Consider the following 18,239-nt stretch of genomic DNA (forward strand, 5'->3'; position numbering starts at 1 on the left):
TCGGAAGGAGGACGGAGGACAGAGGAAGAAGACGTGGCAGCCGGTGATATAGGTAAGTACTTTTTAAATATTTTATTAGGTTCAAGGTTCAAAATAAGCTTTATTCGATATTCAAAAAAGAGATATCATATAAGCATACATTGTTATAGGTATTTTAAAACAAGATGATGAAAAAAAGAAACATAGAATTTCGGTTTAAAATCATCAATTACTCAGCAAAAAGTTAAAATACACTGATAAGAGAACATTTAAAAACAACATTGTTATCACCCAAATCATTCTAAGGATTTCCTAAATTTGATCAATAATTTTAAAAACTGTTCCATTGTAGATATCACCTCCCTATCTTCAAGTTCTTGTAGACGCTCGAAGGCGATTTTACAGGACCTAACACCCCATCTCTTGAATAGGGGTAACAAAAGGGCTTTCCTCAATGTCACGTAATATTTACAAAAAAGAATGGTGTGGATATTAGATTGTAGTGACATATCGTCACAAGGGCAGGGACAGAGAATCCGAGTCCAATCATTACATGTAGGGAATGTTACAAGTCGGAAGAAGGAACCCAGTCTAAATCTGGTAAGCAGCATCCTCGAGTAACACGAGAAATCCGTAGAGAGGTATAATTGTAGACCCTTATGGGATGTCACCCTTTGATATGCCTGGATAGTTTTATGATGTATTATTTCCCACACACTCCCCCCCACCTCACCACCCCTATCCGGTAGCAGCCGCTACTGTATCTGAGGCAGAGATTTCAACATACTTTTGAATACAGAGATAGACATGCATGGAACACCTCACAGGGCTTTGGCTGAATTGAAGGCCATTCATCAAATAATATATAATAGCACTCTGGTGGACATTGGAGACTGAGGCTCCTTTTCATGTCTAAATACACTGTTTATTTTTCAGTGTGTGCTGGCACTGGCATCAAGACTACTGGTTGGTTAAATGAGACATACGGGTAGGCACACAGTTGGAAACATTTACTGTCCACATTGTCAGAAAAGTCACACTGATTTTGCTGACCTACTGAGCCCTTCTGTTCAATCTCCCTTCATAGGCCCTAATGAGCACAGACAGCATTGAGAACCACTGTAACCTAATGCTTTAGCATTACCTCAGGTTAAGTGACAGTACCTGGAACTTTACGGGAAGCGTTCAATGCATACTCTTCGGTCATACATGTGGCTAAGAGTACAAGGGCTCTAAAATGAAAGCATTGCAGTCTAGACAGACTGAAGATAGCTTTCCAAGAGATGGAGTCTTGGCATGCTGTAACCAGGATGCCCACCTGCTTGTAGAAATGCATACTGAGATGGACAAATTCAGCAATATGGGCTGACCGGGAAGTTAAATATCTCACCATGAATGCGGAGGCCAGGGCATATGAGGAAGGAAAGAGATCCAGAAATATACTGTCTACAACTCTGCACCTGGATTGAACTGCATGAGACATAACCACTATCGACAATAGGAATGGGTTGTATGATAAGATCCCCTTTATATAATTCAATTTTTTAGGAATTGCTATGAGGAGTTTTACTTGTTGCAGCTTCCCTAGGCTGACTCTAAAGTTTTGCAATTGTTTTAGACATTCATCGCCCTATATATCAAGATGTGATGCAGCGCAGTGTAGCAAGTCATCTTACTGCGCTGCGTGATGGGGAAAGAGCAGGAATGTACCGTGTTTAGCATTATACGGCCCAATCCTGCCTTTTTCCGGTGCTGGCGTACAATGTGCTGCCTAGCGCCAATGCTGGCATTCTTCCACCATGATGCAATGGTGTCTGAGTAGCAACAGGATTGTTTTTGTGCAGGAAGAGGTCCCTTCCTGTACAAAAACAATCCCCTGAGTTATTTTCCGCTTTCTGTGCGTGCTCCAGAATGCAACACACATAGAAAGAGGAAAATATTAGGGACATAAAGATATTTCTCTATGTTGCTCCTTCCTGGGGAAGGTGTAGCAATTTGGCTCATTCCCAGGTCTTCCAGTAATGTTAAATCTGGGAATGCATCAAAAACCATAGATGTTGCATGGGAACACCTATGCACCACCCATGGAAGGCCTCCCTGGGGCAGAATAATGCATTGCAGCGATTTGAGCTGCATTGCATTACTCTGGATTCATCCAATCATTCAGGGCCACACAAGGGGACATTGAGTGACTTGATAAATCGCAGCGTAGGTGTTGAATTACGTTTGCACCACGTTGCTTGGTGCAAAAGCAACCAAGTCCTTGATAAATATGGCCGTCTCTCTGGCAAGGCTGGAGGATTTAGACAGAGACGTACAATCATTGGCTATCATTGTAAAAAATATCAGGAAGGCTGAGGGTGATGCGCTCAATAGTCGAGTGGCAAGCGCAGATAGACGAACAGCAGATTTCTATTAAGAGCAGTTGGATGAATGGACCCTATATACACTGAAATGTCACACTTAGTGTTCTCTGAGTTGCATGCAAATGGCAGATTGTTGTCATCTCTCAGGAAGGCCACCATTTTCACCCTTCTGAAGCCGAAAAAGCCTTAGGACAACAGTGCATCATATGGAAGCTTGTCACTACTTAATATCAATGGCAAAACTTTTGGAAAAATCATTGCCAATTTACCGAACTCTTTTGTGCATGATCTGGTCCTGCATGACCAGGCATGACTGGTCCAGCATGACCAGGATGTTCAACGCTGTGTAAATTATGAACATTCCTCATAACCGTCCAGCAGTTAAACCTGTAGTTAAAAATGGCAGCAGCCTTTTTGGACACAGCGAAGGCCTGTGACTCTTTGGAGTGGGGATTATGATGGCGGTCCCAAGAAGGATGGAGTTGGACCTATTCTGCAGTCTTGGTTGAGACTTGTACTCCCTAAAGATAACAAAAACACACAAATAGGTTCAAAACACTGTCTCTATTTATAAAATGTCCATTTTCACTGAACCTGCAGAAGTGTTCATTGTCTTTTTTATTTTTTTGCTTGAAGCTTATGAAAATAATATGCCTTCAAAATGCCGGCAGCTTTCATTACATTTATAATCAAGACCAGAAAAAATAATTCTGCGAGCATTTAAAAAAATATAATAAAAATTTCACTATAAAAAGGACTTTTTTCAAAAGTAAGGGACACAAAATACAGAAAAAGAAATTAAGACATTTTTTATGAGCATAGTTTTACAAACAACTATTAATGACCGCAGAAGGGAAATTATCCTTTTGTTTAGCCTATCACATTTTTGCACGGGCTAATAAAAAAATCGGTAGAAAGAGGTTAACTGAAGCTTAAAAATTACATGCAAATTTAGAGATTTTTCTAAAGAAAATGCTACAAATTACTAAAAATGTGAATTCGATTTTTTCTGCGTAATGTATTAACTCTTTAAACACACAATGCATAATATAATAAAGTATCTACAAGTAAATATTTAAATATTAGGAAAAGGTCATTGCAGGCAAACACAATGTTGAATACATGAGCAATTTTATGAACTCCAAATCTTACGAAGCAATGTTTTGCCCTAGACCCCTAAAACAGTAATTAGGTAAGACTGTACACAAAAACATAAACATGCTTTCATTAATAACAGGCACTGCCAGGAAAGGGGGTCTATCAAGCCAATGGAAATTGTTTTCTGACTCAAAAGGCCTCTTTCAGGGAAGTGTGGTGTTGGCGAAACCTGATGAATGGGCTCAAACCACAGGATCTGGCTTTTCCAGGGGAGTCTCAGACAGCTATGCACTGTTCTCTGCACCGCAGCTTTGAGGTTAGAGGTGACAAACCATCTCAACCTCCAGATCACTGTCACCAAGTTGGACAGCTACATTTCAAACATCTCGAGAAGCAAATCTTTTCAATCTTTTCGTATCCATCCTACAAAAGTAAATATATTTTTCTTGACATCCACACAATTTGTCAAAGGAGGCACAATGCATAATAGTTATACGGTTCTTATGTGATAAAAGTATGCTATTTTCCTTGATGTGATTGATTAATGTGCTTAATGCAACAATCCTTGCTTAACATGAAGTTTGAAGGGCCTTATTTACGAGGCCTTGTGGACAGTTTTGCCCTGCTGTTGCGTCACTTTTTGTGATGCATCGGCAGCATAAATCATGCCCCCTGTTGCGCCCTATTTACAAAGTGACGCATCTAAGCTGATGCGTCACTTCGCATAACCCCTGCGCTACATTATATCTGCATCAGGTATAATGTATGCAGGGGGCGTTCCCACCCAAGTAAGCCTCGTAGACATGAAACAGTGAAATCTGTGAGATTTCACTGAGCCACTTCTAGGACGGAAATGCGTCAAAACCTCACGCCTGCCTCATGGCAGGTGTAAGGGTGACGCAGTACTACATCTATAGCCCTTCCCTCAGCATTGCTGGAGGTGCATCATGCTTCTGACATATGCGTCAGTAAAACTGATGTATCAGTCGTTCCTTACAACATGATGCATCATACAGTAAATATGATACATCCATTATGTCACAAGGAGGGAGCAATAAAAAGTGTTGCATTGCTGTTTTCACGCATCTATGCGTCACTTTTCATAAATGAGGGCTGAAGTTTTTAAGTATGAATTTAGAGAAGCGATGGCTCAACTCTTCTCTTTCCGAAGTAATAAAAATGTATCCGAGGTTCGTTGGTTAATTGTATTTATATTTGAAATTTTAAAACCACCTAGGAACTTTTTCTGGTTTTTTTTACATAGATAATGCTAATATTGCCGTTGTCTATGGCAGTTTTGATTGTGAACACTAGATTCGAAATCCAGTTTCTGCACTAAAGCGAAAAACGTTTGTGAAAAAGCTTGGGACAGAAGCTACTTGTCAGATTTATTTGCCCTCAACTGACTCACTGGAGACCAGGATGGATGATTGGAAGGCTCAGAACTGATATGCCACTACCCTAGCATTCCAAAGGGCTTTGGTGTTGGTGGAATGACACCCTCCAATGTCAGTGGCCACTAGCTTAACAAAAATGGTGGGATGCGAAGGTGCACAACGCACCAGTAATTCAGGAGCTCCAATGGTGCAGTACTACCGTGAGCTGTCCACGAGCAGAAAATGGAAGGACTTCTTTACTGCTCATGGAATGCAACTCCAGCCAATCCAGGAGCTGCTCTCATGCTGTGAAAGCAACTCCAGCATTGGAGGGAGCAGGCTCACTCAGCACTAATTTTGAGGTTGGAGGCCTGTGCCAGCAATGCCCATTCTGTTTCCTGGCCTTTGAATTGCTGGGTCCACAGTGCCCATGTTGGGCTGGCAGTCGCAAGATGGCTGGCCAATCAATCATGAGCTGTGTTAACCAGTGCTGTAATCCTGCATTTTCAGGATTCAGTCCCACCCCCTACCCTCACGCTGTACACAGCGCAAGCCATTGTAGTGGCAAATAAATAAAATGACAGTGACATGCCATTTTCTTTTTTTGTGTTTGCCTGCTGCTGAAGAGGAGTCACCCCTGTCTAATGATACTTCCTTGGTGACTCTACAGATCCAAGGCTAGTGGGAATGGAAAGTGATGCTATTTAGCTGCCATTACCACTTCCATCATCATCAACTTACTTGACTGATCCACAATAGAATGGATTGCAGACATGTTGTTGAGTGAAAGAGTGGGTTTGGCAAAGTGGCTAATACTGGGCTCTCTTCCACATTGTGTAAAAACAGACATTTGTGTTGTTACTGGAACATAATGTCTATGGCTATTCTTTGTTTCTCTGCATATGTGGGAAGTTAGTATACATGGGGGTGTTCCTTCAAATTGTGAATACATAACCTTTTCCCTCAATGTTGGAATTCTACATCAAGATGGCTTCAATGTAATAACTCTGGTTGGTGGAAATCACTGTTTCAGCTAACAATCCGGCCTCACAATAGATCCAGCACAGCCACACTAACCTACTTAACATCTTCAATCGCTTTATTCAAAATTGTGTATTCTTTCAGCTTTGTAAACTTTACAAAATTGCTGAACTTCTAATAAAATGCAGGTATATACCCACTCAGAGTGGGTGTTTGTTAAAGAAAATCTCATCAAGCAATATTTTTTATGAATGTATTTTCATGCAAAAAAGGTTTTGTAGGAGAGTTTTTCCACTGGAAAGAGTTAGTGGAATAGTCCTGGCAGAAGCAGTGTTTTGTCCCTGTGAAAAGTAGTACTACGGCGACAAATTTAGCAACTTCACCAAGTTGTAAAATTGTGAAATTCAAAAATCTATGAGTCCAGAATTTATATTATGCTGGGTTCTGGTCTTTACTGACTCTGGATACTAACAAACAAAGTCAGTGGTAATGTAGGTTATAGTGCAAAAAAGTAAGTGCATAAGTTGATAAAAATAATTAATTGATAGGCTTAGGATCAATTTGGGCAGTGTCTGATTACACTGGGTTCATTGCTAGTCTCTCCTTCACTGGGTGTTCACTCAATCAGGATTTTGTAGAGTGCACTACTCACCCGTGAGTGTCTCAATTTGCTGGGGGTAGGTGTGTTGTGCTCCGTCTGGGTCATTCAAAGAGCCAGGTCTTGAGGTCTTCTCTGAATTAGTGCAGTGTCTGGCTTCATCGGAGGTAAAGGTGGAGTTCATTCCAGGTCTTGGCTGTGAGATAGGAGAAGGAGTTTTTCATTGATTCCCACATAGAGGGCGTTGCCGTAGACCAGTCTGCTGGCGACGAGTGCGTGTGTGAGGAGGATTCACCTGAATGTCTTACAAGGTATGCAGTGGGTGTTGAAGCATGCGGAGGATATGGTGTTGATTTGATGGTGAATGGTGAGTGATGAGTTGAGTATGATGCAGAGGTTGGGTGAATGGTCCATAGGGGTGGGTGGGTTTCCAAGGACAGGGGCCGCCAGGTGTCACCCCATGCAGTGGGAGTGGAGCCGAGGATGAGGACATTTGTTTTCTCTTAATTGAGCTTCAAGCAGCTGTTCCTCATCCAGGTCACAATGGCTTTCAACCCTTTTTGGAAGTTGTGCCTGGTGATGTCAGGTTTCTTGGTGAGGGATAGGATGAGCTGGGTGGGATAGGATGAGCTTGGTGTCATCGGCATAGGACACAATGTTGAGTCCGTGTTTTCTGATGATGGTTGCTAGGGGGGCCATGTAGACATTGAAGAGTTTGGGTTTGAGGAAGGATCCTTGCAGAAGTTCACATGTGATCAGATCTCTGTTGGTTCCGAGAGGAAGGGCAGGAGTCTTATTCTCTGTGTTCTGCCTGTGAGTAATGATCGTATCCAGTCCTTGGATACCGGCATCGTGGAGCCTGGTGTCTAATGTGCGGTGGTAGACGGTATCGAAGGCTGCTGATAGGTCCAGGAGAATGAGGGCTGCCATACGGCCTTGGTAGAGGAGGGCGCTTATGTCATTGGTGGCCACAAGGTGGGCAGATTTGTGCTGTGGTTGCTGCGGAATCCGGATTGAGTAAGTCCTGTAAGCGATGTTCCAACAGACAGTTGAATGTGACTCCAATGTCTGTCAAGTGGAAGATGATTCAGACTTTTTCCTGTAAATTCACATTTCGCAGTGTGCTGGAGACATCACTTAAACCACAACAGCATATGGAATTCCACTGTATAAAATGAGTCTTATGATATGAATGGAGTTTTTCCTGCTTACATGGAAATGCCGCAGAAGGGGAGAAAGTCATGAAACAAATTCCACCCTTTCCTTGTCATATTGTAGAAATCCTACACATTTAGGGTGGAAATACACCCAAAAAGTGGTAGTATACTGTTAGCATTCATATTGCTCTTTCACAGACATGCTGGGATAATTTCTTAGCATTTTAGGACAACACCATGAAGCCTTGAGTGAAAAATCACTGTTGTTTGAATAATTAACTTTGACTGGGAAAGTACCATTAAACATGGTGATGAACTAGTCAACCTCGACTTTGAAGTCACTCCATCGCCATCCAGTTCACAGGACCTAATGGAGGAGAAAAAGTATGATCCAGCATCGGGTAACTTTTTCCAAATGCTGCCTTCTTGTGAGGATTCTGGACAAGCAATAGGTGCACTCTGAAATCACAAGACTTTTTGTGGAGAGCTTCCTATTTCATTGTCTAAAACTGGATCTGTGTGTACCTAATATGACAGTTTTTTGACAATGCCCGCCTTCCATTCGACTTCCATTGATCTATTTTTTCAGGTTTGTAATGTTTGCTGTTAAAATGTAACTGTACTTTCATTTTGCAAATATTTAAAATGCTCATTTAGAATAGAGGAGTGTTCATCAGACGCTGTTTGTTTGCTGTGGGGTTTTGGTCTCGCTGCTTGCTCTCCCGTTGCCGGGCTTGGCTCATCCCCCCCGCTCCTCTGGGCTTCCATTCACCGTTGACCGGCCAGGCTTGGCTCCGCCGGTCCACCCCCTGCTGCCTAAAAGCCCCAGGATCCCTTGTGGCAGGACGACTCAACTGCACGCGCCAGGAGGCGAATTAAGACCCGCCTGGGGCCGTGTTCCCCGGTGTTCATCAGACGCTGTTTGTTTTCTGTGGGGTTTTGGTCTTGCTGCTTGCTCTCCCGTGGCTGGGCTTGGCTCCACCCCCTGCTCCTCTGTGCTTCCATTCACCGTTGACCAGCCAGGCTTGGCTCTGCCGGTCCACCCCCTGCTGCCTAAAAGCCCTAGGATCCCTTGTGGCAGGACGACTCAACTGCACGCGCCAGGAGGCGCATAAAGACCCACCTGGGGCCGAGTTCCCTGGTGTTCATCAGACGCTGTTTGTTTGCTGTGGGGTTTTAGTCTCGCTGCTTGCTCTCCCGTGCCCGGGCTTGGCTCCGCCCCCCGCTCCTCTGGGCTTCCATTCACCGTTGACCGGCCGGGCTTGGCTTTGCCAGTCCACCCACTGCTGCCTACAAGCCCCAAGATCCCTTGGGGCAGGACAACTCAACTGCAGCGTGGCTCAATGATTAGAGCTGCAGACCCTGATGCAGAGGTCTGGCCCGGGACCAGGGTTCAATTCCCGTCTCAGCTGCTCTTGGACTCAATCTCCCTGGGCCGGATAATTCTCGCCTCGGTGCCTAGTCTAATCATGGGTCCCACTCTGTGACTCTGGGCAATAGCTTGCTTAATCTCCACAACGGCCCTAGCAGCGCTTGGATGCCTGGCTTAACCTTGGGGGTGCCCAGGAGTGGACATCTCACAAGAAAGCCAGGAAGGGTTCCACAGCGGTATGAATACAGCGCTACGAGACCTCTGGGTAGAAGGTGCTATATAAATACAAACACACACACACGCGCCAGGAGGCGCATAAAGACCCGCCTGGTCCCTCGCCCCACGAGGTCACGCGCGGGTCACACCGGGAGAAGCCCAGGACAAGGGTGGGACCATCTGTGGCCGTCAGGGGCCAAAGGAGGCCGGGCCGGGGCCCCCACCTTGACATTGGATTCATGGGACATATTAAGTAAGACACAAACTCATCATCAGTGACAACTATGTTTTGATATGATCTGTGTTAGTTGTCCTGTGTTTCAGTATATGTAACATAACACTCCCTGAAATTGATACTATCTTTGCACCTGACCTGAGCCTGGTAAAACATTGTTTAGAAAGATGAATCTATGCTAATCACAAGCAGGAAATTCTTGTTGGGAGGGTTTGTTCGAGGGACTTCAGATCAGTTTATAACAAGGGCTGCTAATGTGCTGGAACGCGAGATAGCCATCACTGAGCGTTGTTTATCCTCAGAACCTTTGTACAATAAACGCTCATCTCTGGGTTCTATACAGCTAGCTACCACCCCACCAAAATTTGGTACGGAAAGGGACTCAAACGGTGACATTGGTATTCCCCTACAATTACAAGACCCAAGCGTTTCATCTGACACAAGTAGGGATTCTGATATTGATGATTCAAATATAGAACCCCCAATTATAATTAGCTCCAAGGGGGACAATCATCCCAAGCCTATCCTGAAGATGAACTCAGATAGCAACTCACTGGGGCCAGGGCAGTTGAATAAAAGGAAGCGCGGGGGGAACTGTCACAGGGTTGGCATACTAAAACTGCCAAAACGGTCTTAAGCCCCTTGAAGGGCCTAAGAAAAGAAGCTAAGAAAACACCGCCTCATTACCTACCCCCATCCCCTAACTCTCGGCAAGACTTAATAGGAAACATTGAACATTTAGTTAAATCCCTTATATTACCACTTGTGGAGAGAGTAAAAAGAATGACTGAACAACTGGGGTCTTTAGAGGAAGCAATAGCAACAAACACTAAATTAATCAGGGATTTGGCAGCCCACAAACCGATTTCGACTCCATGCGTGCCACCGACAGGGGGAAAAACAATTAATCTAGCGAATAGCGAGGACACTACATCTTCTTCGCACAAGAATAATTTGGCCCCTGCGGAATTAGATAGTGCACATACACATGCTAGGGAAGGAAGAGAGGGAGGACTAGCAAGTAAACCTGATGACATATTTGTAAAAACTGTCAGGGCCCATCACTTAGCTAAGAATGTATGAGGAACCTTGCAACAAATAGACCTGCCGTCTGAAGCGGCACCATATGTCATAGTTCTCACCGGGGTCCCCGAACTGGCAGCCGGAAAAATAGAAGGCTACCCAGAACTTAAAAACAAAGTAGTCCACTGGCTTCGAAATAATAGGCCCCTACCGCCCAATATAGATGGTGAAATCTTGCATGTAAGAAGATTGGGGTGGGTGGGGCAAAGACCAAAAGACACACAAGGGGATGTTATTATTATTAATTTTAGGGATCATAGGGTAATTGCACACATTAGAGATTGGTATCTGGAAAGTGGCGAGGTTGAGAATATCTACCCGTTATTTAAGTTATTTCTACCCCCAATCTTTGCTGACCAACCCAATAAGACCCAGGAACCCATTTATAAGTCATGCAATAGGCCCCAGTTTTAACATCCCAACGTTTAATCGATTTTCTATGTTGTCTGGACTAGAAGGGGTGGAATGACTTATTAAAGGGCCACCTAGGAAGTACCATGTATTTAAGTATATTGATACAGTAGCGGCCCCTAAGGGAGTGCTTGATAGGGAGCAAATCAAACCAATGGATCATAGACGCCAACATTTCTCTCCCTATTATGGGCCAGATTGATAATATGAGAGAACAACTCCCGATGGAAATTACAGGCTAGAATCATGCTCTACTGTCCAGTGCATCGTACCTGTTGCTCCAACAGGGACCCAAGCGATGCCTGGTAATACCCCCTCAGGTAATCAGTTGCAGGCTACTGAGTGCACTAGTAACATCATAACAGCACAATCACTGGTTTCCTGGAATATTGCAGGACTTAAGAGCAAACTAATGTCCTTAGACTGGTTAGCATTTATAGACACATATACAGTCATATTACTCCAGGAAACATTGCAGATGGTGCCCCAGTTTAGGCAGGGGTATTTGAATTTCTTTATCCCCGCAATCCAAACTACAAGCCGCAGGCCCATGGGGGGCTTAACAACCTGGATCAAACAGAATGACAGGTCCAGAGCTACTCAGTTGGACTCTGGCTGTAACAACATCCTTATCATTAGGTTGCAGCGCCTGAATTGTAGAGATCTGTACATTTTTTATGAATATGCAAGAGGTAAACCAGGAGGTAAACCCTCAGAGATAGTTTCTAAGCTGGGTTACCATCTTGATAACTACAATGGTAAAGCGGACTTGCTGATTGCAGGAGATTGCAATTGTTGTTTTGAACCTCTAGACCAAATGATATTGATTTAGCAATGGAGGAAGACCTTACTTGGCATATCCCGCAACTGACTATTCCTCCCATTAAATGATGGACCCAGGCTGCACTTCAACTTAAAGCCCTATACCTAGAGCAGGGACTAAGGGCAGTAAATGGCAGGACTAGATCGGACAAAGAGGGGGAACCAACTTTTGATAATGGGGTGCGTAGCAGTCGAATAGACTACATACTTGTCAACCTAGAGTTTTTGGACATCAATCCAAGATATGGCCATTGTAAAAAGAGTGGAGAGTGACCATAATCCTCTGAGCTTAAAATTGGACTTGCACAGAGGCAAGCAGGCTGACCTTAGCTTAACAACTATTGATATATTTTCCACAAATGACACCCGGAGGGTGAAATGGACCGAATGTCTCCTGAAACAGGAACACATTACTGCAATGGGTGAACTAGTTGTAAGGGCATCCATGGAGCTTCAAGGATGCACATCAGATCAGGATCTTATGTCTAAGGTTGTTCCAATCCATTTAACTCTTTTAATAGTCTTAATAACTTTTTTTATTAAGGAGGTTACTGGCTCCAAACGAAGTTATAAAAAGCAGGCAGATTCCTGGTATGGCAAAAGTTGTGGGGATGCATATAAATCACTAGCTGTGGCTATAAGATCGAAAAATAGGGACTTAATACAAGATGCAAGGCGTAAGTATAAACTTGCCCAGAGGGAATCAAAGCAATCCTGGGACGAACAATACTGGCAAGAGTTATATGATGCCAGCAAAACTAGAAATATGGCAGGTTTTTGGGACCTGGTTAAATGTGGCAAGGGGTGCCCCACGGTCCATCCGCAAAACCATGTTGTGGTGTCCTCTGCATGAAAGAAAGCTCAGGAACCAGGAAAGTAAGCCAGGAGGTATTTATTAAACCTCATCCACAGGAGACAGCATAATAACTGACCAAGAGGGAACACAACCAAGGCAAGGTTCCAGAACCACTACAGTAAAGGTTCTTGGTACATTAAAGATACAGTAACAATAAATAAGCACCTTCACATATCTCCCCCCGACAGAAAAAGAAGAACATTAAGTAAAACAGATAAAACAAAATTCAAACGATAATGAAAATGGAAAGGTCATAACGCATAGTCTCTCAAATAGGAGGGTGGTCTACGTATTCTTTGACATCTAGAGGGAAGCATGGGTAAGTTAGGATCATTGGCAGAATTGGAAAACATATGAGATAAACCTTGTCTATCATAAGAGGAATCAGGTATAGGTATTCTTGACCTAACAACAACAACTCTGCTTTTATTCCAAATTCTACCATCCTCTGTTTTAATGGCATTCCTGAATATTTTCACAACAGCTTTTACATCAGAGAATTTGGACCAATTTCTACAACCAACAGGAGCTTTGATGCGAACTAGGTCACCAACAAGAACTTTTTGAGCATTTGCACACTTTCTCTTATCAAAATAAATCTTTCTCTCATCTTGCTTCCTCTCCTCCCTCCTTCGCCATTCACCTATTCCATTATCAACCAGGCCTTTATTAAGATCCATCCAACCAGGACACAGATAGGTGTTGGGAGCCCTTCCTTTAAACAAAACAAAGGGGGATCTACCAGTAGTTGTGTGGGGAGCATAGCGATAAGCATTTATTCTGTCTTGCAGGACAGATTTCCAATTTAATCCAGATGATCTTGCTAACTGTATAGCCTCCTTCAGGGTTTTATTAACCCTCTCAACAGCACCGTTGGTTTCTGGGTGATATAAAGAACATTTTTTTATGTAAAATACCTGATTTTCCCATAAACTCTTCAAAAACCCTTGAACAGAATTGTGGTCCATTATCTGACAGGAGACTATTAGGGAAACTTTCTTTTTTAAAGATGGTATCTAGAAACTTTATTACTTCTTCAGATGTGATCTCCCTTACAGCGCTCACCTCAATCCATCTGGAATAGAGATCCATAAGGACTAAAAGATAAGGTGTATCACTTACACCTGACAACGGACCAACTATATCTATGGCTAGTTCATCCCAAGGATGTCTTGGAAGGGATCGCTTAACCATTGGCATCTGTCTAGTTTTAAGTATTTTATCACTTGCAGAACATTCTGGACAATCCCTCACTAATCTTTCTATCTCCAAATCCATCCCTGGCCACCAAAATTGCATGCGTAAAATTTCTTTGGTTTTTACAATACCAAGATGTCCAGAGTGAGCATGAGATAAAAGTTTTTTTCTAATACCCAGTGGAGGAACCATTTTTGTTCCCCTAGTTAAAAAACCAGAGTGAATAGAAAGCTCATTAGAAACCAAGGTCCACGGTTTCTCTAAGCGAGAGTTATTGCTCAAGGACAGCATAACTCTTTTTATTTCTTCATCTTTTTCAAGTTCATCTCTCCACTCCTTTTCCTCAATCGCTCCCTCTGTAATCTCACATACATTTATAGATTCATCACAACAACCTACAGCATCATCTTCATCAAAATTCTCTTTACCAACCATTCTCGAGAGACAATCAGCAGACTTGTTTGATACACCTGGGATATATTCAACAGAGAAATCAAACTCTTGTAACGAAACAATCCATTTTCTAATTCTTGAAGAGATTGAATCCAATCCCTTCTTATCAAAAATTTCTTTTAAAGGTTTATGATCTGAAAAAACTAGAATCTTAGTACCCCAAATTAGGTTTTTTAATTTTCTCAGAGCCCAATAGATGGCAGGGGATTCTTTTTCTATGACGGAATAATTTAATTCCGAGCCCCTTAGACATCTTGAGGAGCAGCAAATCAAGTTGTCCTTCCCGTTTCTTTTTTGTATTAGGACAGCACCAAGTCCTTTTTCACTTGCATCGGTGAATAAAATTGTAGGAAGACCTGGTACAAATGCCTGAAGAGAGGGAGCCTTGTTCAATTCAGATTTAATCCCTACAAATTCAGATTTGCATACATCAGACCACACATACTCCACATTCCTCGATGTCAACCTTCTCATAAACTGTGTTTTGTCTGCAAAATTAGGAATAAACTTCCCATAGAACTCCACCATACCAAGGAAGGAAATTAATTCTTCCTTATTCTCTGGATCTTTTATTTTGTTGATGGTGTCAACTAATTATTTTTTTTTGGAAAGATGCCCATGTCAGTTATTCTATGCCCTAAGTAATTTACTTCCTTCACACCAAATTTACATTTGCTTTTTTTAAGTGTCATACCTGCATCTTCCAAACGTTTGAGCACAGAACAGACGCGACCAAAATGTTCTTTTGAACTATTTCCATAAATAAGTAAGTCATCTTGGTAACATCTTACACCAGATATTCCCTTTAAAATTCTTGCCATAATCCTTTGAAAAACGGAAGCCGCTGACACAAGACCAAAGGGCATCCTTTTATACCTATAAGTACCCATGGGGGTGATAAAGGCAGTTAGGTCTTGAGAATATTCATCTAATACAACCTGATGATAGGCTGAGGCAAGATCAAGTGTGGTGAAATATCTGGCACCTTCAAGGGTGCTAACCATTTCATCAATATTCGGAAGGGGAAATTTGTCCACAACTACTTCCTTATTTAATGCTCTTAAATCAACACAGAGCCTAATCTCACCTGTAGGCTTCTTAACTATAACAACGGGAGCCAACCACTCAGTAGCCTCCACTTGTTCAATGACATCATTCTTTAACAATTTGTCTATTTCTTCTTTTACTTTATCCTGTTCCATCAATGGTATTCTTCTAACTTTCGCTATGACAGGGACAGCATTCTCTCTTAATCTAATGTGATGCTTATAACCTTGTAAGCAACCTAAGTTTTCTCTAAATACTTTTGGAAATCTACTAGCTAAATCCTCTCCCAACTCCTTATCTGACTCATTCCTCTCCACTATATCTACCTGATGAATTTGTACCTGCGGATCTGCATTGGGATCTAAAGTTACGCCAAGTTGACCTTGATGTACCCAGCCTAACAAGATATCACCCTTCTTTGCCACATATATTTTCCCTACAATAATTCTACTCCCAAGTTCAATCTCCGCCATGAAACATCCAACCATTTTAATTGGGTTATCTGAGTACCCAAGAGGCCTAACATCTGATCTCATTAGTCTTACTTTTCCAGCGAAATGCTTATTAAATAATTCTTCATCAATTAAGGTGATACGAGAACATGAGTCGAATTTAAAATCTATCATTACATTTCCTATTTTTACAGGATGAATTGGATGATCTCCTTCCTCACATTTTATCTCAAATGTAACAGTTCTGACTTGTGGTTGGGACTGATTCCAACGTTTTCTAGACATGTCAGGTCTAAACATTTTTGATCTGCAACATTTACCATAATGTCCCTTCTTGCCACATACATTGCATATAATTCTTAATGCAGGACACAGTGGAGAATTAGCTAGATGGCCTACTTGGCCACATCTAAAACATGTAAATGTATTACTTTGTCCCGGAAAATTGCTTTGAAACCCAGGATTTGTAGAAAAATCATCTTTTCCTGAGGCAGACTGAGTTTCATTCTTGTCTTGTTTCTTGACTTGACATATTACTTCTTCAACTTTTGTGTCCTCTTTCTTTTCAACGATAGATGTTTTATCTTTTTCTTTTTTTAATTCCCCAACGCACTTTGTCATGTGTTCTACTTGTTTAGCTATTGCTAGAACTTCTTCAAGGGGTGGTTCATCTTTTAACCAGAGTTCTTTTCTTATTTCATCATGGGCACATCTGAGGACAAATTGATCCCTAATCCTTTCATCGAGTGTTAAGCCAAAATTGCAAGAGGAAGCTAGTTTCCTCAATGAAGAAACATAGTCCTCTACAGTTTCATTTCTCTTTTGTTCCCTTAAGCCGAAGTGATAGCGTTCCATAATGGTACTAATCCTTGGAAGATAATGTTTATCCAGTTGTGCAATCGCAATTTCGTATTCATTTAAATTACGTTGTTCCCCAGCAGATAGATCAGGGAGATGTTCTAGGACATCTTGTCCTTCTCCTCCTAAACAATGTAAAAGGAGGGCTAGCTTCCTTTCTGCACTTAGGTTAGTTCCACAAACTCTTGCGTAGTTGGCAAAAATCTTTTTCCATTTTTTCCACTCTATATTAGGTTCTCCTGGAGTATTTAAAAAAAATGCAGGTTGAGTTACATTTTGCATTTCAAAGGCCCTCTTTTAAAGTTTTAATTATGTTAAATTCTTTTTTTTTTTTTTTTTAAATGAAGAATGTTCACAACAAGAAGGGTTTGTTTTTAGAATCTTCCTTTCTCTTGCTGTGTTCTTTTCCTCTAGGCTAAACAATTGTTGAGTTAAAGAAGATCATGGAATCCTTCAACAATGGTTAGATTAGAATGATCTGTCTTACTTTCTTGCACACGATAAGATTCTTTTGATGACAATACAATGTGAGATGATTGCGCAAGAAAAAGAGAAACGTTCTTTTATTTCAGTGCTTTGCGTTTTTTAAACGGGACAGCAGAGGGCGCTGTTACATCATAATAGAACGAGCAGAGTAGCGCGAGCAAAAGAATCCATGCGCGTGTAACACTCGTGGTGTCTATTTCATAAACGCGAGCAAGGCAATTTAAGAACGAGTAGAGTAGCGCGAGCAAAAGAATCAATGCGCGTGTAACACTCGTAATGTCAATTTCATAAGCGCGAGCAAGGCAATTTAAGCACGAGCGTTGTTCAGCGCGAGCATTGTTCGTTTTGTCTCTTTCAGCCAAAGACAGTCCTTTTCTTTTAATAAAAATATTCTCCTCGAGAAGCCTCCCACCTTACTCCTCACCGCTTTTAATTATACCAGCCGCTGGGAAGACTCCGCTTCCTTCTTCTTTATATTTAACTGCCGCTGGAGGAGAAGGGGAAATTTTCTTCTTTTCTCAGTCTCTGTGTTGAGGTGGAAAGTGATGTGGATTCACCCGATCGTCGCCATAAAAATGTGGTGTCCTCTGCATGAAAGAAAGCTCAGGAACCAGGAAAGTAAGCCAGGAGGTATTTATTAAACCTCATCCACAGGAGACAGCATAATAACTGACCAAGAGGGAACACAACCAAGGCAAGGTTCCAGAACCACTACAGTAAAGGTTCTTGGTACATTAAAGATACAGTAACAATAAATAAGCACCTTCACACATGTCTCCCTAGAACTGTGGGTGTCGCATTTTAAGATGCAGTTTGCGTGCCCGGATTCTGATATGGGGACAAGCATTAACATCTCCCCCACTGACGTAACTCTTATGCCACTACAATTTAGTATATAAGAAGTTGAACATGCTCTAAATTCTGTCCCAAAGGGTAGAGCACCAGGGCAGGATAGCATACCCGCGGATTTCTTTATACACGGTATGGGCACCGTATATAAAGTCCTTTGTGAAGGCCATCGCAAAAGGCTCCCCAATCCCAGATACCTGGAAGGGAGCTGAGATAATCCCCATTTTTAAGAAAGGGGAACGCTCTGATCCCGCAAACTATAGGCCAATTAGCCTTATAGATTGTATCCAGAACGTGGTACCCAGGCTCGTGTTGTCTAGGATCCTAAATTGGATAGATGACATTGA

At 42.2% G+C, this 18,239-nt stretch overlaps 1 protein-coding gene across 1 annotated transcript in view; it reads left to right on the plus strand.

Annotated features, from left to right (window-relative positions):
- Window positions 1–18,239, plus strand: part of LOC147685167 (myosin light chain 1, cardiac muscle-like) — a 269,006-nt gene that overhangs the window by 238,103 nt on the left and 12,664 nt on the right. The window lies entirely within an intron of this gene.

This window comes from Lissotriton vulgaris, chromosome 10 (assembly GCF_964263255.1).
Source record: "Lissotriton vulgaris chromosome 10, aLisVul1.2, whole genome shotgun sequence".
Classification (NCBI taxonomy): Eukaryota; Metazoa; Chordata; class Amphibia; order Caudata; family Salamandridae; genus Lissotriton; species Lissotriton vulgaris.